The following is a 24961-nucleotide window of genomic DNA, read 5'->3' as shown; positions in this document are numbered from 1 at the left end:
CTACAGAGAGCCGACTTTTGGTTTTTCAGTTTGGGGTTTTTTTTAGCAGGGGGAGTAGTTGTCTGCATTCAATGCCATTTCTGGGTTTCTGGCTTCTTCAGCTCCAAGTCTAGGATATGTGAAGCCCAAAGAAACTCCAGGAATTCACCACTGTGTCTTCTTTGGCTCCTGAGATCCCTTGTTTGTCTGTTATCTTCTCTCCACTTTTTGGAGTCTTCACATATTTCTTTTATATATAATGTCAGTGTTTTGTCCTTATGGGGGGAAATAGAAAAAAATTAATCCATCCCATCTTCCCAGAAGTGGCAGTGTTCTCCTTCAGTCTTTGATGGTGGTGAATTTTCCACTGTACACTCAGCTCCTAGCCTAGTGACTGGCATTACATTTGTGAAAGTACATGATGCTTTCTTTTAGGTTGTGCTGGGCAATAGGGAATGAGTAAGAGCAGAGTAACTAGGTGAAAGTAATAAAAAAAAAAGTTCCAGGAAGAGCATTCTGACTCTAAGGACTGAATGGCTGTGGCATCTGTAAATCCTGGATAATCTATCTATCCATTGACATAAGTGGGATATTGAATTCCCTTATTATTATTGTATTATTTCCCCTTTATTTCTGTTACTATTTGCTTTATATATTTATGCAATCTTATTTTGGATATATAAATGTTTACAAATGTTATAGCCTCCTGTTGGATTCACTCCTCTATCATTATGTAATAAGATCGTTCTTTGTCTTTTGTTACAACCTTTGTTTTAAGGCTATTTTGTCTGATATAAGTACTACTACCCTGGTTTTCTTTTCTTTACCATATGCATGGGACATCTTTTTCCATTCCTTCACTTTCAGTGTATGTATGTCAATATTACGGAACAATATTAGGTCTCACCACAATTTTTTCTGTCTCTGTGGGATCATTTTTTTCTGAGATCCGATGTATTGAGAGTAGTTTTATTCATTTTGTCCTGCTTTTTAGTTGTCTAGGCAATAGGGTAAATCCAGTCCTTGTTACTCCAGGATGGAAGTAGAAGTTCTTCTGTGCCATTTTATTTTTAAAAGTTTTATAAACATTGCCTGGTAAAAGCTTATTTTATTTAGGAACTTTCTCTACACAGATTGCTGATAAGTATTTAATACTTTTGTTTATGCCTAAGACTCCACTCCCATTTGGTGTCTTACAGTTTTCCTGACAGCCTCGTGAGATGGGTTTGAGTGATTCTTTGATGGAAGGGGAAACTGAGGCACAGAGAGGCTAAGTGACTTGTTCCGAATTTTACAATTAAGAATTGAGACTAGAACTTAAAAATCCAGAATCAGATTCTTGTAGTTTTTGTACTACATCAGGCTGCTATACTGATATTTTCAGAAGAGTCGTGGTATAGGTCATTTGGGGAATTTTAAATTTTTTATTCTTCTTTAGAATATAAAACTAGGTGTGAGATTGAATCCTTAAGTGGAGTCAATTTGCCCCCATTCTATACAAAGAAGAAATCATTATACTCAGTCATTCATTTATTTATTCAATAAATATATGAAGTACTTACTATATGCAAAGTTTTGAGAAGCCGACAGGCCCGACATAAGCTTGGAAGGAGTTTATGTCTGTTTATATATCCATGTTTTTCTCTCCCTATTGCCACCTCATTACACTCTAGAAATAGTTCAAATTTGGATCTTAGCTAAGGCTTCTTTGAAGCAATTTTATGCTTTCTTATTTTTTTTAACGTACAGAAATGAACTTCTGTCTGTCAGAACTTTTGTCTGTAAGTTATGACAACTTAAAAATTCTCTTTTGAGAGTCTATGGAAAATATTTGAGGATGATTTAGGTTCTGCTTTTCCTTGAAGGGAGGTAAAACAGAAGGACCAGCAGGTCCTTTTCACACTTTAGATTCTATTTGTGTCCACCTTGTGGATTTTCATGGCAACAGTTCAGTTTTGTCTCTCTAGTTTAGGTTATATTTAATAGTATCTTGGCTTTGAGTCAGGCAGGTTCAAGAGGCTTGCTGTGGGGTGAGTTAACCTGCCACAGACTCCTATGCCACTTCAGAGGTTGTAAGAAAGGACTGTCTCACTTTGGCGTTGAATATGTTCGGTGCATGTGCACACACATACACACATGAGTAAATTCTAACTCCAACTGGAGCCCTGGGGCAGGTAAACAGCCATAAGAAAATCTCCTAGGCTTACAGGATGCAGAGAGCTACCCTTCTCCAATGTATTAGCAGAAGTGGCAGATGGCGGCTTGGCAGCTTTCTCGCCTAATAATCACCAGATGGCATGTAGCTATGCCCTGTGGTACAGGAAGGAGGAAACTGGGTTGATTGTGTATTTTCTACCCGTAAGCTCTTCCTACTTAATTGAAACTGGTTCATGCTATTCATCATATGTCTATGTTGGAAGAACTTAAAGAATGTGACCAGAACTTTACTGTGGCTGCAGAAACCATTTATTTTAATTTCCTGAAGTTTTAGCACATCATACCAGCTAATAACTTTCTAGTCTGCTAAGCAGCTCATAGATTTCTGTTCACTTGTATTCTGAGTCATGATATCTGTTTGTACCATGCTGTGACCCATTCTAAAACCTCTTACCCAGATGTTTTCAGGAATAATGAAAGGTCTGAGAACTGAAGTTTAATCTTTTGAGTAGCAGGATTTTTTTGTAAAATTTCAAAATAAATGTTTCTAAATATATATATACACATACACTTGTTTTTATGGAATGGTATTCTGAACATAAATTAACTTTTTCTGTTAGAGATATCTGTTATGGTACAGGTACAGTCGATGTGGAACTGATGTGGAAACAAATGGAACTAAAAGCAAAATGAATCTTAATCCTAGAGACAATCCTAGAATAAAAATTCACTACAATTTTTAAAAGAAGCTGTAATTGATATCCTTTTAATTAACAGATTATAATGACTCCATGGGAATGAAGAACCTAGTATTATAACCAAAACCAAATTATAACAACATTAATCTGACATATTTCAGTGGGTTCCAAAATTATTGGGGTCCTGAGTGATAATTAGAAATTAAGATGCATCTTTTCTTGTCTGTCTTTGGCTGTAAGGTTTATCCTTCTTGGATTAAATATACAGCATCTTTATAGAAATGATATATGGCGATTGAGAAGCTGCTATGTCACTGGCAACAGTTTCTACACTGCTTTTATGTAAAGACTGACCTCTTATTTTGTGTTTCCATTCCCTGTTTAGTGCTTTTGCCTCACAGGCTGGCCATAGCCTTTTCTCTGCAGAACAAAATGATTTGTCTTACAGCTGCATCCACTATGATTCTTACTGGCCCATAGATTTTAATGCATATAGGTTTTTTTATATGTATTTTAATGTCATGTAGGTTACAATAGGCAAACAATGCCATTTAAGAAATAATGTGAAGTTCAACAAATGGTATTGGCAGAAGTGTGTATCCACATACAAAAGAATAGTTGGACCCTTACCTTATACCATATACAAAGATTAACTCAAAATGGGTGAAAAACCTAAACATAAGTGCTCAAATTGTAAAACTCTTACAAGAAATCATAGGGCAAAAACTTCACGACATTGAATTTGGTAATGATTTTTTGGATATGGCACTAAAAACACAGGCAACCAATGTAAAAATAAACTGTACTACATCAAAATTTAAAATTTTTATGTTTCAAGGACAAAAACAGTAGAGTAAAAAAGCAACCTATAAAATGATAGGAAATATTGGCAAATCATATACCTGACAAGGGATTACTATTCAGAATATACAGAGAACTCCTACAATTCAACACCAAAAAATTGTACAGGTATTTCTCCAAAGATGATACACAAATAACCAACAAGCACCTGAAAAGATGTTCAACATCACTAATCAGGGAAATGAAGATCAAAACCACAAGGATGGCTACTATAGAAAGAAGGAAGGAAGGAAAGAAAGAGAGAGAGAAAAAGTAGTAAGTGTTGGTGAGGATGTGGCCAAATTGGAACCCTGTACACTGCTGGTGAGAATGTAAAAGGGTTGAGCTGCTATGGAAAACAGTATGACAGATCCTAAAAAAAAAAAAAGAAAAAAATTTGAAACTAGAATTACCATATGATCCATCAATTCCACCTCTGAGTCTTGAAGAGATATTTGTACACCCATGTTCAAAGCAGCATTATGTATAAAAGCCATGTGCATCAAAAGATGAACAGATAAACAAAATGTGATATATACATACAATGGAATATTATTTAGCCTTAAGAAAGGAAATTCTCACACACGGTATGACATGGATGAACCTTGAGGACATTGTACTAAGTGAAATAAGCTAGTCACAAAGAGAAAATACTGTAAAAGATGAGGTATCTTGAGTAGTCAAATTCCTAAAGGCAGAAAGTAGAGTGGCGGTTTCCAGGCGGTAGAGGGGAAAGGGAAGATGGATGTTACTATTTAATGGGTATAGACATTGTGTTTTACAAGATGAAAGGAGTTCTGGAGATGGGTTTCCCAACTATGTGAGTGTACTTATCACTGCTGAATTGCACACTTATAAATGGTCAAAGTGGTAACTTTTATGTTATGTGTATTTTACCACATTTTAAAATGTTAATGTTTCAATCATTTGGTGCTGTAAACATTTATGTATAGGTGTTTTTTGTGGACATAAGTTGAAAATTTCTTTGGAATTAAATGTCCAAGAGTACAAAGGCTGGGTCATATGGTAGTTGCATGTTTAGTTTTTAAATAAACTGCCAAATTGTTTTCCAGAGTAACTGGACCATTTTACATTCACACAGCAATGAATGATCTAGTTTCTCTGCATCTTCCCCGGCATTTTGGTATTATCACTTTTTTCTATTTTGGCCATCTGATAGGTATACAGTGATATCTCATAACGGTTATAATTTGCATTTCCCTAATGGCTAATGATGTTAAGCATCTTCTCACCTGCTTATGTACCATCTGTATATCCTCTCTGATGAAATGTCTCTTTCTGCCTTTTACCCATTTTCCAATTGGATTTGTTTTTTACTACTTACCTTACAAACTGTAAAATCTGGAAGGATCACAGAAACAAGAGTGTCTTCCTATGAAAAAGAAAAAAAATACATAAGCACAAATAAAAATTTAAGTAAACAGTATGTGGTTTAACAAATAAAAAAATAAAAATAACACCCTGCAGCAGTTTCTCAACAGTGACATATAACTAATACCTGTGGTGATAAACACATCTCTACCCCACTGAGTCACTTTGAAATGGATCCAGCAGGCTGGCTGTCATCCATGGTGTGACAGTTTTTAGTCCCCAAGCTCTGCAGGAATTGCTTCACTGTTAACCCCAGAGTCAATCTCCAGTGATCCTGGAATCTACCATGTGTTTCAGTCAGGCATGAGGCTCAGGTAAGCCAGCCAACTTCACGTAAAGAGAAGGTTTGTTTCTCCAGACTCCCTCCTCCCTTCCCCAAGTTCACCTGCAGAACAATAGTAACCACAGTCACAATAATAACTACCAGCATTAGCATTGTTTTTTAGTTTACAAAGGGTTTCAAAATCAACTTCACCCTCTGTCATCTTATCTGAGTAAAATTAAAATGTAATTGCAGTAAAATAAAATTAATTGATATTCTGTGATTCTTAGGAATGCTGCACATCCAGAAAATTATTGTTAAACCTACATTTATTCTGATGAATCAACAAAATTCTTTGAAACAACTTCAAACCCATCCCCGTCAAAGGTAGGCAAGCAGTGTTTAAAGAAACACAGAGTTTAGTTTCTCCAAAGAAGTACTAGAGAAACAAAATCACTTCTTCAGTTGATCTCCCCAACTAGGCTAAGAGCTAAAATCAGACTAAAGACTAAAAACATCTTCCTTCTCTGTGAGCAGTAGCCCTTATTTTTTTTTTTACCAAACCTTTATAGATTCTTTTTGAGTTACATCTTGAATGGACATCTCACATTTCAGCTGAAGAAATAAATTCAACTTGTCTTCACATATTGCTATACTGAGTCCAGAAACTATTGAACCAGATGTGCAAAATGAATTTCCATCACTGGGATTTTTTGTTTCCCCAAAAGTTTTTCCACTAAACAGCTAGTGTCTATGTCCTTCCTAGATTCAGACTGTATACTAGACTCTCTCTTCTTGCTTAAACAACAAGCTTCTTCACTTCAATCCCTCTTCCTTGGCTTTCTGAAGTTTTTCTTTCTCTGTGGTTTATTTGCTTTTCATAATCTGCATCTTAACTATCTTTGTAATATTTAAGAGGATCTTTTTGACTCCTTTACTTAATGCCAAACAACAAAGCAACAAGTAATAAAGATTGTCTTTTCAAACAATTAAAAGCATGGAGATTCTTCCAGGTTATCATGCCTAATAATTTTATAAAGAAACCTGGAACATTTCTTTAGTACCTTCATTCATCTATTGGGTTTAAAGAACTGGGGATACAATGATGAATCAGACAAGATCTCTGCCCTCAAGAAGCCCGTATTTGAGGGATAAATGTATAAACTAGCAATTGCAGGACAATGTGTTCATTGCCATAAAAGCCGTGGGCAAAGTACCTTGAAATTCTGAGTAGGAAACTAAATAATTTAGAACATGATAAGGATGTGAATTTAGAAAATAAGGAAGGTAAATATAAAGTAAGCAACAAGCTCTAGAGATTGATACACGCAGAAAACTTCTATTGAACTCCCACCAGCTGCAAGACTTTATCCCAGGCACATAGGCAGAGAAGGTCCATTCACCCACATATCTGGTGCTCTACGCGGGAGACAGATGATTGCCAACTACAATTTTTAAAGCATCAGACAGCAATAAGTACTATAATAAAAATGAAACAAGGCAAGGAGTGAACTGGGGACTCTTTTAGGCTGGGTGGTCAGGAGGAGTCTACTTCATGTCAAAGGATGGGATCTGAGTGCCTAGATCTGGTCCTTTGGCAAGTTCATCATTTTGACACTGCTTCCTAGAGGCTGTCTCACAAAGACATTTTGGCAAAAGACTTGATTCACCTGTTTAAAACTCTTTGCTACGAAAAACCAGATAATAGTGCAAAGTCATGTAGAGGCAAGAGCTGAGTCACAGGGGTAAAAACAACAGAAAAACCATAATGGAGAATATGCCTAGTAATTCTCAGGAGAAAACAGGGAACAGTTTTGGAAGAATGAACACATTTCTCAGCCAGTAAAGAGGCAGTCACGGATGCAAGTTCCTTGTGCATGTTTCCAGAGGTGTCCTATGCATATACCAGGATGCCTGTGAATACCTTCTTTGGGGGAGAAGAGGGAGATGGAGGAGAACAGATCTTAATTTGATACAGAAACCGTTCTGTGCTCATTGTTTCAGATTTAAAGTATCTTAGACAAAATTCTATACCCGTACATTAAAATTTCTTTCTTAAAGGCTACATGTTGTTCCATTGTTTATTTAATCATTAATGATATACTATAAATGGTGGACATTGAGGTCATATGAGGAATTGGCTACTTGTTCCCCAAACTCAAGTAGTTCTCCTGTGCACACAGCTGTGCCTCATTTCCCCAGCTTCCCTCACACTCAAGTGTGACCATGTATCTGTGTTCTAGCCAATATAACAGGAATAGCAGTGATACGTCCCACTTCCAGGCCTGACCCATGAACACTTGGTCCGCCATGCTCTTGCCCCTTCAGATACTTGTTTCAGATGAGCAAGATTAGGAGGCTAATGCTGAAGGTGGTGGAACTACAAACTAGAAAGATCCAGAGTTTCTGAATCAACATTTGAAGGTTGCAAACCATCAATCAATCAGGGACATCCATTTTGGACTTCACATAAGTGAGAAATAAATTTCAAATGTGTTTGGACTAGTTGGGGATTTGTTAGTTACAGTAAGTGGTGTTACTTTTTCTGTATAAGGTGGTTCCCATTCCTACTGCAAATGACAGGGTAGAATTTTACCTGAGCCCTGTGCTCCTAGAATCCAGGATGATTTAAGAAATCTCCCCACTCTTTTGTGGTCTAGAAAAGGGTTTACTGCAAAGAAACACGCCTGAAGTAAGACTCAGGGATGCTCCGTTGTTTAATCTATAACAAGGTCAAACACAGACCCTTTAAATTTCCATCCTTTGCCTCACAAATGATTAGCTGAGCTGATTTGTCCTCACTGATCAATCTAAACAAAACGCTTGTTAACCAAACTGTGGTTAAGTTTCTCTCCTCCCCCTAGGCCCACTCTTAGCCAGAGCCAGCATAAACCCTTCCTGAACTGCCCCTCCCAACCACAAGCTGACCTCAGCGTAAAACAGTCTGATCCACCGTCTGATCACACTACCCTGGCTTCACTTGCTTCACCCTTAATTCCACTTCCCCACACCCAGTTCTCTCTAGCCTCGCCTACTCCTCCCTATGAAGGAAAACACAGCATGCCTGACCCTGGAGAAACTTGCAGATCTTACAGATACAGTATTCACCTATTGCAATAGACCTCCCCCCTTCTTGCAGTAAGTTTCTCTGCCTAGGTCTGAATTTGTTTGGGGGCTTTTAAATAGAGTTTATAGGACCAGTTTTAGGTCTTTAGGTATGTGTGTATATACAGGTATACACGTGTCTGTAACTGTATCTATATCTGGATCTGAGAATTGCTGGATCACAGAGAATGCATTCTTTTTAGAAATTTGATAGATATTAACAATTTGCTTTCAAAAGGGTTGTATTATTCTCTATAATGCATTTCACTACGTCCTTGTCAGCCCTGTATATTTTCAACAGGTTTGATCTTTGCCAGTATGACAGCTAGATGAAAAGTAGTCTGATAGATTTGGGCTACTTCATTTCTCACAAGTTAGAAGAAGCAATTGGAGGAGTGTTACTATTGATTTGATTCTGATTGTAGTAGAGAATAACCTTTGTTTTGTTGGAGGCTTACAGGGACACCATGACCTAGCCCTCAGGGCTGCCTGCAAGAACAAAGAATGCCTGCAGCAAGATTACAACAATCAACCACACCCTGTCCCTTATTTTTCCTCCCCCTCCCTTATTTTTTGTATAAAAGGAGCCTGCATTCTGACAGAGCAGGATGGTTCTCCAAGACATTAGCCTGTCATCCTTTTAGTCTGCCGGCTTTCCGAATAAAGTCGCTATTCTTCGCCCCAGCACCTCGTCTCCTGATTTATTGGCCTGTTGTGTGGCAAGCAGAACGAGTTGGGACTAGGCAACATGATCAACAGGGAAAAACTGGTTAAAATTGACATAAACACTGTGAGAAAATAACCCTCTGATCTTGGGATTTATGATAATAAAGAAATGAAACATTAGGTACAGTGAAGGACATGCCCCAAGTTTAGGAAACATGTTGAAAGCATTCAGAGAAAAATCATGGATGTCCTACAACAAACTCTAAAATGAAGGGGTGATGAATGGCTTCCATTTCATACTGTAAAGCCAATCGTTGGTATTGGCTGCCTTGGAGCCCAGTAATGAGACAGACTATGAGGGAGTATGCAGCTCAGTGATTCAAAAAAAAGACCAACTAGCGATGTCTGCAGTGACTACCATGTGTAAGCCTGGTAGTCCATATACCACGTCTCGTCCATCCTGGACTAAAAACAGCCACTGCCATTTTTAAATACAAAGCAATACTCGAGAAAGTAAAAATCTTACTATTTGGTTGTGAAGTAGAAACAAATAATTCAGTGCATCTGCACTTGCGTTCAGGTTTTGGGCTTGTCTTTCTTCTTGTAACATCTATAACAGTGGTTTTCAACAGGGAGCAATTTCACCCCCCAGGAGACATTTGACAATGTTCTGGAGACAAATTTGGTTGTCACAGGTGTTGCTACTGACACCTATTGAATAAAGGCCATAGATACTGATGAACATCCTGTAATGCATAGGACAGAGGCTACAACAAAGAATTATTCACCAAATGTCAACTGCATCAGTGTGGAGAAACCCTCATCTATAAAAGGAGGAAGAGGTACTTAATCAGGGAGTAAGTTAGAGCCACACACCTGGATAAACAGTGTCAGCAAAACTGGCAAGAATCAGATAAGGCTTGTGAACAGTGCTTTTTTAACAAAAGTTTGTTGGGTTTTGTTTTGCTTGGGGTTTCTTTTCCTTAGTGCTGATGAGAAACTAAGTAAGAATGGAGCAGAATTGCTAATTAGGGACGATGATTCAAAACGGAGAGAGCCGTACAAGTGAATTCTTGTCTTGCAAACCATGTCACCAGGGAGAATGATTTCCAAACCAGAAAGAACAAAACAAATACTGAGTGGGAAGAAGTGAAGTCCAACATTAAAGAGAAGTAACATTCTGCCCAACTATTTAAATGAATCCAACTGCTCAAATCTAGATCAGTTACCTTCAGGGCATTTAAAGTGCTTATATTATCAATGATTTGAGAAGTCATTAAGAATGAAAAAGTTTCCTGAAACTGAAACAGAGGAAATGTTGTAATAGTTTTCCACAACAGGGACAAGAGGACAGAAAGGTTTTAATTTCCAGGAATTACAGACCATCAAATTTGATGTCATTGTTCAGCAAATATTCATTTAGAAATTAAATTCTGCATTAAAGGGATAAATTGGGAGTTTGAGATTTGCAGATACTAACATACATAAAATAGATAAACACCAGTTTATACTGTATAGCACAGGGAACCATATTCAATATCTTGTAGTAACGTACAGTAAAAAAGAATATGAAAATGAATATATGCATGCTCCTATTAAAAAAAAAAAAATGAGCAGACCTTAAAAAAAAAGACTGCATTAGACACCATGAACTGCTCATTTGTTCATTCTTGCATTGATTCATTTACTTAGCAAATGTTTTTTTTTAATGCCTACAAAACACAACGCAGTATTCTAGGTGCCATATTACGGCAAATCACCATTATTTCTTCTGTTATACAGCCCACAGTTGATCAGCTGCCTTAAATCCTTTTGGAATATGCTCAGGAACAAATAAACAAACCAGTCAATACTGGCAGATAAACAGAACCATTGTCATCTAACTTCAACCTGATTTCAGCAAGGCATTTGACAATCTCTCAATCTCTTAAGAAGGAGAAACATGGGTAAATGAGTTAAGGGAGATTCACGGCTGGTTGATGCTACGGAGCAGTGCCAAACTAGAACAATGGTTTCCAGGATAGCTGCTCATCAAAATCACAAACCTAGGAAGTGCATTAAAGATGCAAGACTCATGATTTTTACCCCACATACATGAAAACAGAATGTCCAAACTGGGGCTCAGGAATTACTCATTTTTAAGTTTCCCAGATATCACTGATACTGCTTGTACAAAGATCTGCATTCAGGAAACAGTGATCTGAAGAGAGGGTTAAGTGGTACGCCCCAGGACTCAGTTAGTTTATTGGAAGCAGGATGATGACTCAGAAATCAAAACTTTTATAACTGCCAATGGCACCAAGTTGACAGTTAGTCTATATACTGGAAAGCAAAATCTGGGTTCAAAAGGATGGATCATGGAAAAATAGGGAATAACAAACAAGGTGGAATTTAAACAGCTGAATTTAGGATTCTACATCTTGGATCTAAAAAAAGTAAGTTGAAAAATAAAGGGAACATGTGACTTGAAGTAAGTAATGAGGGGAAAACTACCCCCACAGAGTTCAGGGAACCACTAGCTCCATTTAAGCCAACAGTGGGACGTGAATGAATGCTAAAAGCCAGTGGAGTATCTGGTTGCATTTATAGCCATCCTTGCTTCTTGCCAAAGAGAGATAATAGTCACATTGTTGATTTCTGCTCAGGCTTCACGGGGAGTGTATATCCAGGGAAAGCAAGGTTTCCCAGCTTCAGCACCACTTACGTTTTGGGAGGAATACTTCCGTGTTGTAGGGGGCTGACTCGAGCAGTCACTAGACGTCCCCAATATCTGCTCCCAGTCATGACAACCAGAAATGCCTGCAGACTTGCCAACTGTCCCCTGGGGGGCAGAACTGCCCCCAGTTGAGAACCACTGAGTTAGAGGTGCTCAGCATACAGCTGCCCTCACTTTGAAGGGGTACTTTGGTGTAGTGGCTTAGAGCATGGAGTAAAGAACTTAAATTCACTCCTGACTTCCCTCAGTTAGCTGCATGACCTCAGGCAAGTTGCTTAACCCCTTTGTTTGTTGATCTCCTCACCCATAAAATAGGGATAAAAAAAATACCAGAAGAACTTAGCTCATTTGGGTTGTTATAAGGAGTTAATGAATTAGCATGTGTGCTGGCACATGGTTGATGTTATACAGACATTAGCTACTATTATTAATGGACTTACTCAGTCCCCCAGCTCCCCTGTGGGAGCCTCAGAACACATCCGCCAGTCCTCCCTTTCCGTTTCCCATCCCTCATCCTCTCCAGACCAGCACACTGCAGTCCCTCCTAAGAATCCCGCCTGCCAGCCCGAAGAGCAAAGGAAGGAGAGAGGAGCAGACAGGGAAGGAAAAAAGGGAGAAGGCCGGAAGGAAAAAAGGGAGAAGGCCGGAAGGAAAATTAACAATGAACGCCAGTCCTCTGCCTCCCTCAGGCCTTGGAAGGAGAGGTTTCGGATTAGGAAAAGGAACATGTTTCAAAACAAAAATAAAACCATCACATTGAGCATTAGAACACCTTCATGTAAATTAATAGGTGCAGCACAACCTGGAAAGAGATGTCAAAATCAGAAGGAAGCAGCCAGAAGCACTGGCTGCGGTCTTGAGCCGACTTTGGCTGTGAACCAGTTTTTGCCATGGGATGGTTCCCCTGCTGCCTGAGCTCGGCATGGGGTCTAGCACACAACAGGCATTCAAAACACACTTGATGGATGGATGGATGAATGAATGAATGGTCTGTCAGAATGATCTCACAGCTACTCCCTTGAAAGAATGGGGTCGGAGATGACATGTTCATAGATCTGGCCATCAATATCAATTAAGGGGGCAGTTTAGGACTTCTTTCCCTTCGATCCCCAATCAAATCTCTACATAATTTTTGCAAGAGTTTCAAGAGGTAAAAAAATAGAGGACCTGTTCATGAAGCCAGTTTAGTTCTACAATTACTCATCAGCCTTTGGGGAGTGATGTAGGCTTTTCTGGATAATTCTTACAAATCACGGATATAACCCCAGACAACCTTTTCCTCTGAATTTTTACCTGCCTTCTCTTTCCCTCACATTGTTGCCAATCTAAGTGAGAAGAAAACTGTGAGGTGGTGAAGTCATCTGTGTTCCTTGGCAGTGAGTGGGAGGGGTAGTGGTTGGGTGGGGAAAGTGGGGGACAGGAAGGCATCATGCCACCTTCGATCTCTCCGTGCTGAGTTTCCGGGCGGAAATGTCATAAGTCGCTAAGTAGTGGGAGAGAGGGGAGTGGTTAGACCGGAAAGTCTCTAGGAGTGTCCAATGCTAACATTCAGTCAAGCTGAGCCTGGAGCATAACAACATCGTAATAAGACTGAGTATTTCCTTGGACTTGTAACTGGGTCTAGATGCTAGACATGCACATGTGTGCCCCCGCCTTGCATCCTCCTTCAAGGAAGGACTTGCTGCCGAGCTTGGGGACTGTGACCATCAGGGCAGCTTCCAGCTGTCAGCTCCTGCAGGGTCTGCTTCAGCTGCAGAGAGCCACCTGGCCCGAGGTCATGCCATTCTGGGGACAGCCTGCTTCCAGTGACTGGGCAAGGAGGAATACAAAGGCACAGTCATTTCAGTCTGAAGCAAAACACCCCAACAAACAAGGCTGGATCCATAGCTGCCTGCCCCAGGTTGGTGAAGTCTTTGTTGGGCCTGCGTCACAGATCGATTTCTCCCTCTGCCCAAACCTGCCTCCTCCCTTCCCTTCACATCTGTCACCTCCTCAAACTCTGCTGCAAGCATCTGCTTCTGGGGAACCCAACCTACGACATTTTAGACTGTGATCCCAAAGGATGAGTTCCTAAGTTGTTTGGAATAAGTAAATGGTCTCCCAAAAGGGCTTTTTGAAGGAAAAAAAAAATGCTCACTGGGAGAGGTAAGTGCTTTTATGTCAGTATAGGGGGAAACAACTACTTCAATACTTTATGCCTTTTCATTTTTTAATGAAAGGAAGTGATCACGAGCCTCTGTGAGGGCAAAGGACAGAATCTGTGGCAGAGAAGCAAAGGTTGTGATTCGGAGACTTCTCAACTTGCCCAGAGTTTGGTGTCTTTTTGATGCCGGGAAGCAATGGTACGTGGTGGGAATAAAGAATGAGAAGAAGTCAATGCAAATCAGTCAATGCATGCAAATCGAAGATGGATCTGCTTGTATTTTGTCAAGGAACAAGGTGAAGCTGCCACTGCTGATGAGGTGGCAGCTTGAGAAAATGGAGAGGCTGTTTCCAAGGCAATATAGCAGAGCCCGGAGTGATCTTTACTGCCCGTTTTCTTCAGGAAAATCAGCAATTAGAACAGGACAACCAAACAGAAATTTCTGAATCTGTTTCCCAAAACCCACCAAGTTGTCCTAAATCCCCCCAAAATGTTCTCCTCTGAGAGAACCCTTTATGAATATCATTACCTTAATGACTGTAAATTCTGATCTGTTGCAGTAGAAATAAGGCAGGAATTAAAAAGAACTTTGTATTGCACATCGGGATAAGCACCATCTGAAATATACATTTACGTGGTTACTCGGTCATTTGGTTTAAATACACGTTAGAAAATTTTATTAAATATGGAGCTATCATTTATAGTTGATTGATATCAATGTTTATGGCTGTTTTTCTAAAATGTTGGTGAGGAAAGAAATTTCATTCTAAACCAGAGTTATAGTTTGTAGCAAGCAATGTCAGACCCTCTCCTGCACCACAGAGAACCAGCAGTGTCTCAGAATTTACCTTCCCTGGGAGCAGCCTTCGACAAATTACTGAAAAACAGAGTATAAAAGTCCAGCTCCCTGGCCTGGGAGTGCGAGTAAAGGCTGATGACCCGCCCACCCCCAGGGTTAACCTCCAGAGTCCCCCGCAGAATCAGGCAGAAACTGCCCCTGCAGCACTCCACCTGAAACTGGGCCCTTAATCATCTCCCATCCCTCCCCTGTCCTTCTTCCCCAACTCCATATATTTGAGAAAACATGGATAATACAAGAAACAACATTAAGAAAAATGCTGTAATATTAAATCTTAATTACAAACACTGATACGAACTCATGACTTTTTAAAACTATATTTCTATCTCTATCCACTGAAAAGGGTCACAAAGGAATCATAGTACAGTAGGAATGAAAATATGTAGCCCCTAGACCTTGGCTTCTAATTCTCCACTAGTACATACACTGGGGTTCTTTGGGAAAATCAGTTGATTTTAGGTCTTGGGCAGGAAATATACTGGGTTAAGCCAAGAGCATCTTGCTATGTTAAAAAGCAAGGATGTACTCAAAGACTAAGAGTCATGTCAAAAAGACCCAGAGCCAGTTTGAAGGGGCTTCCACCAGCCTTTGAAACAAATGCCAGCATCAAAAAGAATGACTATAATGAAGACAACGCATTGAATAAACAAGCATCCATGAGCCCATAATGAAACTCAAGAAAGACAAAAAAAGAAGAGGAAAAAAAGTAAGTTCTTACTTTCTCATAAATGTAAAAATAATCATGGAAATTAGAAAATCACCACATTGCTACCCCTACTGTAACAATTGATTTAGGCAAGGATCCTCAACGGATTGAGAGAAAAAACGTTCTGGGTAAAAAGTCTAAATGAGTGAAAAAATGTCCCATGGTAAAAAGTCTCTCCCCATAGAATACTTATAAATTGCAAATCAAAAAAATAGACTTTTACAACAGAGCATAAGTAATTACCTTAACCAAACAGCCAACCTTGAGTTTCTAACAACAGGACAAACTAACCTTGAATGTGTCATCACATGATGCAATAAAAAATATACAATATATGTGAAATATTCTTTCTAAAACCATATAACCTGAATCTAATCAAGCCTCCAGATCTAAATTACAATTTACAGACAGTATAGGAAAGAGCAGTACAAGCCAATAACAGCTTAAAGAAGCAATTAGAAAAGACTAATATTTGGGACATTTCACGTGATAACTGGCCTGAACTCTTTAAAGTCAATGCCACCAAAAGCAAACAAACGAACAAACAATAATGGGAAGGAACATGTTTTAGATTAAGAGATCCTAAATATCCCTAACAACCAAATGCAATGTGTGAATCCTGATTACATCTCGATTCAAAATATAAAGCTAAATGACATTCTTTGGACAACTGAAGATATTGGACTGCATATTAAACATTGGACAGGATATCAAATATTATAGAACAGAATGTTACAGAATGGGGACTGGATATAAACATTACAGAATTATTTTTAATTTCGATAACAGTATGATGCATGTGTAGGAGAATGTTCTTGTTTTTACAGTGGTGTCTGCTGATGTATACAGGAGCAATTTATGCTATCTGCATCTCACTTTCAAATGGTTCCACCAAAAATGAGACACAGAAAGGGATAAAATGTGGTAAAATGTTAACAATTGTTGAGTAAGGGTGTAGGGTATAGAGATATTAACTGTACTCTTCTTTCAACTTTTCTGGTGATTAAAATTTTTCAAAATAATGGAAACGAAAAAATAGGCTACATGACAGTAATAAGTCCTTGTTAAACAGTAATATCAGAAAGCTCCATTTAGCCATTTTTCTCTCCCCTTTAGTTATTATAGGTCTGTGCTATACCACTGATAATTAAAAGAATTCACATTTAGAAGGATGCATGAGTTAGAGTTACCTGTGAAGATTTAAAAAGACCAATTTTCTCAAGTGGGCCCCAAAGTCATATTATTCAAGAAATGTATGGCTTCCTTTAAACTTGAGCCATTTTCAGCTATTCCTTTATACATTGAATTGACTTAGGCATGTGTTAAAAGTTTGAGGCATCATTTGCCTCTCAGTATCAGATGAGGTATGGATTGCATCTCTGAGCAATCTGCAGTTTCTATAAATACTTGATAAGATCTATTTTCTCTATTTAAAATGGAAAATCATTTGGACTCTGCTAGAAGAGAAAATATTCTATTCAACTGAGAAACAAGCATCTTCCCTGTTTATTCAGTTTTCCATATTCTACTGCTCTTAACATGAAATATAAATTAAATTTGTATAATGCAAAGGATCTTGAGTATTCCAACTTCATATCTTACCCATAAAGACACAGATACAGAGCTTAAATGATTTGTACAGGGTCATATGGCTCACGAGTTGTAAATTAGAACTGGACCTGAGGTTTCTGACTGCTAGTTAAAATATAAATATTCCTACACAGTACTGGTCTCCCACTTACTCACTGTGTGATCTTGGGCAAGTTGCTTAACGTCTTAGGGGTGGGATCAAGATGGTGGAGCAGAAAGATCCCGAGCTCACCTCCTCCCTTGAACACTCCAAAACTACAACTACATGTAGAACAACTCTCTCTGAGAACAACCTGAAGAAAAAAAAAAGTTCTTCTATAACCAAGGATATAAAGAAAAAAACACATTGAGGTGGGTTGGAAAGGCAGAGACCCAACTGAGTCAGGACCTACACCCCTAGCACAGTAACCCATAAGCAGGAGGGCATATCACAAACGCAGACGTCCTCCCTAAGGAGCAAGGGGTAAAGGCCACACATCAGGCCCTCCAGCCCTGGAGCCTAGCATCACAAAGATGAGCCTCCATGACACCTGGCTTTGAAAACCAGCAGGGCTATGTCCCATAGAGCAGGAGAGCTGCAGGAGATTGAGTCTCCAATTATAAAGGGCTCATGCAAAAACTCACTCACTCTGAGTCCCAGCACACAGGTTGCAGTTTGAAAACCTACTGACACTGTAGCCAGCCTGCCTTGGCTGCTGCAACATGCCCCTGGCATGTACCCATTCCAGCTTCAGCCACTCCTCCATGATGACACAGCTCAGCCCAGCATGATCTGAGACACCACCCCCTAGGCCACACTCACTCCAGATTCATCCATCCCACCAAGTTGGACCTGGCCTGGCCCAGCACACCTCAGGATACTCCTAGCCTGCACCCACTCCAGCTCCAGCCATCCTGCCAAGGTGGCCCTAGCCGCATGCCTCAGGACACCCCTGGCTCATGACCACTCCAGTCCCTGCCCACCTGCCAAAGCCACCCAGCAATCACAGTGTACATGGGGGACATGCCTACACATGGCCATATCCTCAAGAATGGGAAAGATAACTGTTTTGCCTAATTCATAGAAACAAGCACAGAAAGTCAAACTGAGGAGAGAGGATTATGTTCTAAATGAAAGAACAAGATAAAAACTCACCCAAAAAAACCCTCATAAAATGGAGATAAGTATTTACTTGATAAAGAATTCAAAGAAATGGTCGTGTTTACCAAATTTGGGAGAAGATAGGAACACAGTGAGACTTCAACAAAGAGAGGGAAAATATAATAAAGAACTAATCAGGGCTGGATGAAGAATACCGTAAGTTAAATTGAAAGTACACTAGAAGGAATCAACAGCATATTAGATAACACAGAGAACACAAAAGCTACCTGGAAGACAGAATAGTGGAAATCACCTCATCAGAATAGCAAAAAGAAAAAAGAACTAAAGAAAATGAAGATAGTTTAAGAGATCTCTGGGACAAAGTCAAGCAGAATAACACTCTCATTATAGGGGTTCCAGAAGGAGAGAGAGAAAAAAAAGGGCCAAAAACTTATTTGAATAAATAACAAGTGGAAATTTCCCTAACCTGCATAAGGAAACAGATATCCAGGTATAAACACACAGGAAGTCCCAAACAAGATGAACCCAAAGAGATCCACACAAAGATGTATCATAATTAAACTGGCAAATGTTAAAGATAAAGATAGAATTTTAAAGCAGCAAGAGAAAAACAATTATTCATATATAAGGGAACTCCCATAAGGCTATTGCCTCCTTTTCAGCAGAAATTTTGCAGGCCAGAGAGAGAGTATGATATATTTTAAGTGCTGAAAGGAAGAAAAAAGAAAAAAAAAAACAAAAAACTTCAAACCAAGATTGCTCTACCTGGCAAGGCTATCATGCAGAATTGAAGGAGATATTGTTTCCCAGATAGCAAAAACTACAAGCATTCATCCCCACTAAATTAGCCTTGTAAGAAATGTTAAAGGATCTTACATAAGCAGAAGAGGAAAGCCCATAACAAGAAATAAGAAAATACATGAAAGAAAAAATCTCACTGGTAAAGGTAAACATATAATAAAGGCAGTGGATTAGCCACTTAAAACGCCTGCATGAAGATTAAAAGGCAAAAGTCATAAAATCAACTACAAAACTACAGTAAGTAGTTAGGGTATACACAAAGGAAAAATATAAAATACGACATTAAAGACAAAGTGTAGCAGGGGGTGCAGAGTGAAAATGTGTTTCTAGAATGTATTAAAATATAAGCTATAAAAAAGTTAATAAATAAAATATAAGCAAATATCAGGTTAATATAAAGTAATAGATGATAGACAGATATAAATCTCATGGTAACCACAAAGCAAAAACTTATAACAGATATACAAGAAATAATAAAAAGAAACCCAAACATCACACATTTTTAAAAATTATTAAATCACAAGAGACTAAAAGGAAAAAGGAAGAGAGAACTAGAAAACAATTAATAAAATGGCAGTAAGTATCAGTCTATCAATAATCATATCAAATGTAAATGGACTAAATGCTCCAATTAAAATACACACCAAAAATACAAAAAAAAAGAACGGGCAGAGGACCTGAACGAACATGTTTTCCAAAGAAGACATACAGATAGCCAAGAGGCACATGGAAAGGTGTTCAACATCACTAATCATCAGAGAAACGCAAATCAAAACCACAATGAGGTATCACTTCACACCTGTCAAATGGCTATTATCCAAAAGTCAACAAATGACAAATGTTGGCAAGGGTGTGGAGTAAAGGGAACCCTTGTGCACTGCTGGTGAGAATGTAAATTGGTACAGCCATTATGGAAAACAGTTTGGAGTTTCCTCAGAAAATTAAAAATAGAACTACCACATGATCCAACAATTCTACTTCTGGACATTTTTCCAAAAGAAAAGACAAAAACAAAAACACTAATGAAAAGATATCTACCCTTATGTACATTAACATTATTCACAATAGCCAAGATATGGAAGCAACTTAAGTGCCCATCAATAGATGAATGGATAAAGATGTGGTGCATATACAATGGAATAATACTCAACCATAAAAAAGAATTTGCCATTTGAAACAATACGGATGGACCTAGAGGATATTCTAAACAAAGTAAGTCAGACAGAGAAAAGCAAGTACCATGAGTTCACTCATATGTGGAATCTAAAAAACAAAAGTGAACAAACATAACAAAACAGAAACAGGGGGGCTGGTATAGCTCAGCGGCAGAGCACATGCTTGGCATGCACAAGGTCCTGGGTTCAATCCCCAGTACTTCCATTAAAAAACAAATAAACCTAATCACCCTCAAAAAAAAAAAAAAAAAAAAACAAAAAAACCAGAAACAGAGTCGTAGATACAGAGAACAAACAGGTAGTTGCCACAGGGGAGAGGAGTGGGAGGATGAGTGAAATAGGTGAAGGAAATTGAGGTACAAACTTCCAGGTACAAAATTAATGAGTCACAGGGATGAAATGTACAGCATGGGGAATAGTCAGTAACAACATAATATCTTCGTGTGGCGAGAGATGGTAACTAGACTTACCATGGTGATCATTTTGTAGTGATATAAATATCAAATCACTATTTTGTGTACCAGGAAACAACATAGTGTCATAGGTCAATTATATTTCAAAAAACAAACTCAGAGAAAAAGAGATCAGATTTGTGGTTACCAGAGGTGAGAGGTGGGGAGGGGAGAATTGGATGAAGGTGGTCAAAAGGTACAAACTCCCAGTTATAAGATTAATAAATACTAAGGATGTAAGTAAGGTACAGCATGATTAATATAATTAACACTGCTATATATTATACTGAATGTTGTTAAGAGAGTAAATCCTAAGAGTTCTCATCACAAGGAAAAAAATTTTTTTCTTTTATTTTGTATCTATATGAGATGATGAATGCTCACAAAACTTACTGTGGTAATTATTTCATGATGTATGTTAAGTCAAATTACACTGTACACCATAAACTTATACAATGCTGTATGTCAACTATAATCTCAATAAAACTGAAAGAAAAAATTATGTTAAGTACCAAAAACCATTAAATTGTACAATTTAAATGGTTCAATTGTATGATACATGAATTATATACCAACAAAGCCATTTAGAAAAGAAAAAAGAAAAACTATGTACCTTGACTGTCTCCTATTCTACTCTTCCCCTCTGGCTTCTTCCTCTAACTGTTAGAGGGGAAATACACCATTTTCACATATATCAGGAAAGAAAGTGATGAGCAGGAGACCAACATGTGTCCATAAATGAATCATACTTAGCCCTTCTCTATGATGCTTTTCTCCAAAATTCCCTCCTACCGTAACAACAAAAAAAAAAATTGTAACATTGTTGTCTTGTTATTTTCCCAGAAATTTGGGTTCTGAAATGCTATTTAAATTTGCACAATTCTAAGAGAGAAGTTATAGGTTTGTATGCCAGTACATTTCCAACACAAAAAAAAAAAATAGGTCTAGTGGCTGAGCTCTAAGGTAAAGGGGGAACAGAGAGAGGTTTTGGATATTGTATTTATTCAGACTCAGGAATATACAGTTGACAGGAGGATGAGAAAAAAGAGTTTCAGAAGTGACAAAAAATAAATGGGATGTTTAGGACCCTTAAATTGCTGACTTCTTATAGATTTAACCATTCCAGAGAGAGAAGAATCCTGGCATAGGCAGTCCAGTACATCTCGGTTCCTACTCACGCTGTGGCACAGCAGGCCAGGTCGGGTGAAAGCATATTAGTTCCCTCACAAGTGCTCTTCGTAATCAAATGAGAGCTTGGAAACAATGGAAGGCGTGATACTGGGAATTCAGGCAGTGTTGTTTTTCAAAATCATACAAGGAGAGCCCTCTTGTCTGCCTTAACTGGGACCGATCAGTAAACGAATAAAATAAAACTCAGTAAAAAGAGGGAATTATGTAAGATGATGCACTCATTAAAATTTTTCTTTTAATGTATATAAATCCATCTTCATTCATCAATCTTTTGATGTAGGACCAAAGTCTTTGCTTTTAATGTGACAGGAACTACAATGATCTGATAGCAAAATTTATTAGCGGCTTGCCTTTAGCAAGTCTTTCTGAAACATTCAATTGAGCTTTCAGAGAAACAATTCTCTTTTCATACTTACAATTCTTTGGTTTATATAATATTTAACTAAATTACATAATTACAATATCAAGTACATCTGGTACAAAGAGCTTTGGGAACAAACACAACTGACTCGTGGGAAGCACATAGCTCAACTGACACAGCAAGAGCAGAGCATGCAGAGTCGTTGTTGAATCATTAATAAATGTTGAAATGGATCAAAAGCGTGTACTGCGTTTATCCAGATAACCATGAATGAGCTCTTGTTTAGTCAATTAATAGAGTGAATTGGGATTTCTGAAGCTAAACCATCCTTACTTGAACTGACATTTGTAATCTACCTGATGGACTTAGTTATCTATGTTATTTAGGATTTTCACCTGCTGTTCTTAAGTGGCCCCAACATTATCTTTCCTTGTGCCATCTTTATCTGGCTTGAGGCCACACTAGCCTAAAATCAGACGAGTTGGGAAGTTTTCCTTTTTCTTTATTTGTAAAACTTACATTTAAACATTGATTTCCTTTCCTTGAAAGTTTGGTAGAACTCTCCCATCTTTGTCTAGGGCTTTTGGGGAGTGAGGTTAGGGGTGAGGGTCTTTGATTACTTCAAATTCAAATGTTCTCTTTCTCCTTACACCCATTTTATAATTTCATATTTTTCCAAAAAAAAAAAAACTTGCTCATCTAATTTTTCAAAACACTTATTGTGTAAGAGTCTTTTAAAAATCACTTTGGTGAAAGAAGAGTCTAGGTTGTGACAATCCGGGGAACTTCAGAAGTCCTCTGATGTTATGGTCTGTACCCGTCTTGGCACTAACCTTCAAGACCCGCCTGCCTTCATTCTGGCCCATGGCTCTCAAAACGGGGCAGGGTGCTAAGGAGCACAGCCGGCTTGAAGACCAGGCTTGAAGACCAGGAAGTCTGCCTGCACCTCCTATAAACTCCCACTGCCCCAGACAGACTCACCTCCCTGCTGTCAAGCAGCTATCAGGATGGCTGCTGTTTTCCTGCTTCATGGAAGCAATGGGGCCAACCCTGAGCTACTCAGGTTAATCCCAGGGCAAGGAACCTTACTTAGACATTCACACCTAAAATCCTCTCCCACCCTACCTACTACGTGTAAGGCCCATTCATTCTATATTCAGACATTGTGATGGAGCATGTTTTCATGGCTGGCTCTGTTCAAGGTACCAGGAAACCCAGCAGTGAACAACCCATAAAGGAGTCTGCTCTTTCAGAGTTACAGTCCACCACAGCCCTGCCCTCCAGTGCAAACCACGTGTGTAATTTTAATTTTTCTAGTAGCCACATTTTTTTAAAAAATTAAAAGATGAATTTAATTTTAATAATGTAATGGTCTGAATTAGCACCCCCCACCCCCAATTCATATGTTGAAACCCTAACCTCCAGGGTTTCAGAATGTGATTTTATTGGGAGATAAGTTAAAATGAGGTCACTGGGGTGGGCCATTTCACACGGTGACGGGTGTCATAAGGGATTAGGACACAGACACACACACGGGGAAGACCAAATGAAGACACAGGGAAAAGAGACCATCTAAAAGCTAAGGCCTAAGATGGAACCAACTCTGCTGACACTTTGATCCTGGACTTCTAGCCTCTAGATCTGTGAGAAAACAAATTTCTGTTGTTTAAATTATCCAATCTGTAGTAGTTTGTTTCAGCAGTCCTAGAAAATTAACACAAATAATATACATTTAGTTGAGTCTATCCAGAATTATTATCATCTCAACATGGAAGCAATATAGAAATCAATCAGTAACATATTTTACTTTCCTCTTTTTGTACTAAGTCCTGAAAATCTTGGGTGAGGGTAGGTATTTTACACTTGCAACCCATCTCAGTTCAGACTAGCCACTCTGTAAGGACTCCACAGCTACCAGGACATATTGGACAGTAGCCAATACGGTGTCCAGCCCTCTTCCAAACACACTGCCATTTCCCACACCCTGAAACCCAGACAAGACCTTTGCCTCAGTGTTCCTTAGAGTTTGTTTGTTTGTTTGTCTGTATTAGTCGGCCGACCCACTGACTTTCCTCTGCCTTCTACAGCATTTTAGTGTTGGTTGTGGAGAGGGAGCCAGCAACTCAGACTGAATGAAATCTTTCTGCCAGAAATCAGAAGTCCCCAAACAGGACTGGGGGGTGGTTTGAACACACACTTTTCCTGGCTCATCAGTATTCAAATCAAAGAGCATTGTAATGACTCAGTCATCTCCCTACTTGGCCTTACACAAGTTTGCCCGCTGTAGGTAGCTGGGGTTTTCCACAGCTTCAAAAGCAAAGAAAACGAGTAGGAGATTCAGTTTTCAGATGGGCCCTCGGGGCTATGAGAAGAAATAGTGTAGATCCCCTCCCCTTCCAGAGTCCCCATAGCAAAGACCCACTTCTGTGAAAGACCCTCCTGAGACACAAACAGTCAAGGTACTTCTTGACCACAGACAGCTTTATTCCCACCCACTGAAAGGACGAGCCACTTAGTGCTACACTTCAAACAGCCCCTTCCCCTTCACGCTGAACACTGGGGTTTCAGCTTTCATCTTCACTTCTAAAGTTCTGATTCACTCACTGCCTCATAAAAATGTATAATAGTTTTTTAAGTATATGTAACCCAGACATCAACTGGTGTTCACCTATTTCCTAGTATCTCGATAAAGACAGACTAAATTCTCCATGTTATCAACTGTAGAAAAATGCAGTGGCATCCTTGGGATTTCTGCTCATTTCTGCA

General features: G+C 38.8%; 1 long non-coding RNA gene across 1 annotated transcript in view; it reads right to left on the bottom strand.

The window, feature by feature from the left end:
* Positions 1-24961, bottom strand: part of LOC116664097 — a 430835-nt gene that overhangs the window by 393394 nt on the left and 12480 nt on the right. The window contains exon 2 of the long non-coding RNA XR_004320436.1: positions 5020-5067. This is a non-coding gene — a long non-coding RNA (uncharacterized LOC116664097). The remainder of the gene's footprint in view (positions 1-5019; positions 5068-24961) is intronic.

This window comes from Camelus ferus, chromosome 6 (assembly GCF_009834535.1).
Source record: "Camelus ferus isolate YT-003-E chromosome 6, BCGSAC_Cfer_1.0, whole genome shotgun sequence".
Lineage (NCBI taxonomy): Eukaryota > Metazoa > Chordata > Mammalia > Artiodactyla > Camelidae > Camelus > Camelus ferus.
Note: the sequence above shows the minus strand (reverse complement) of the source record. Positions and strands in the feature narration are given on the sequence as shown.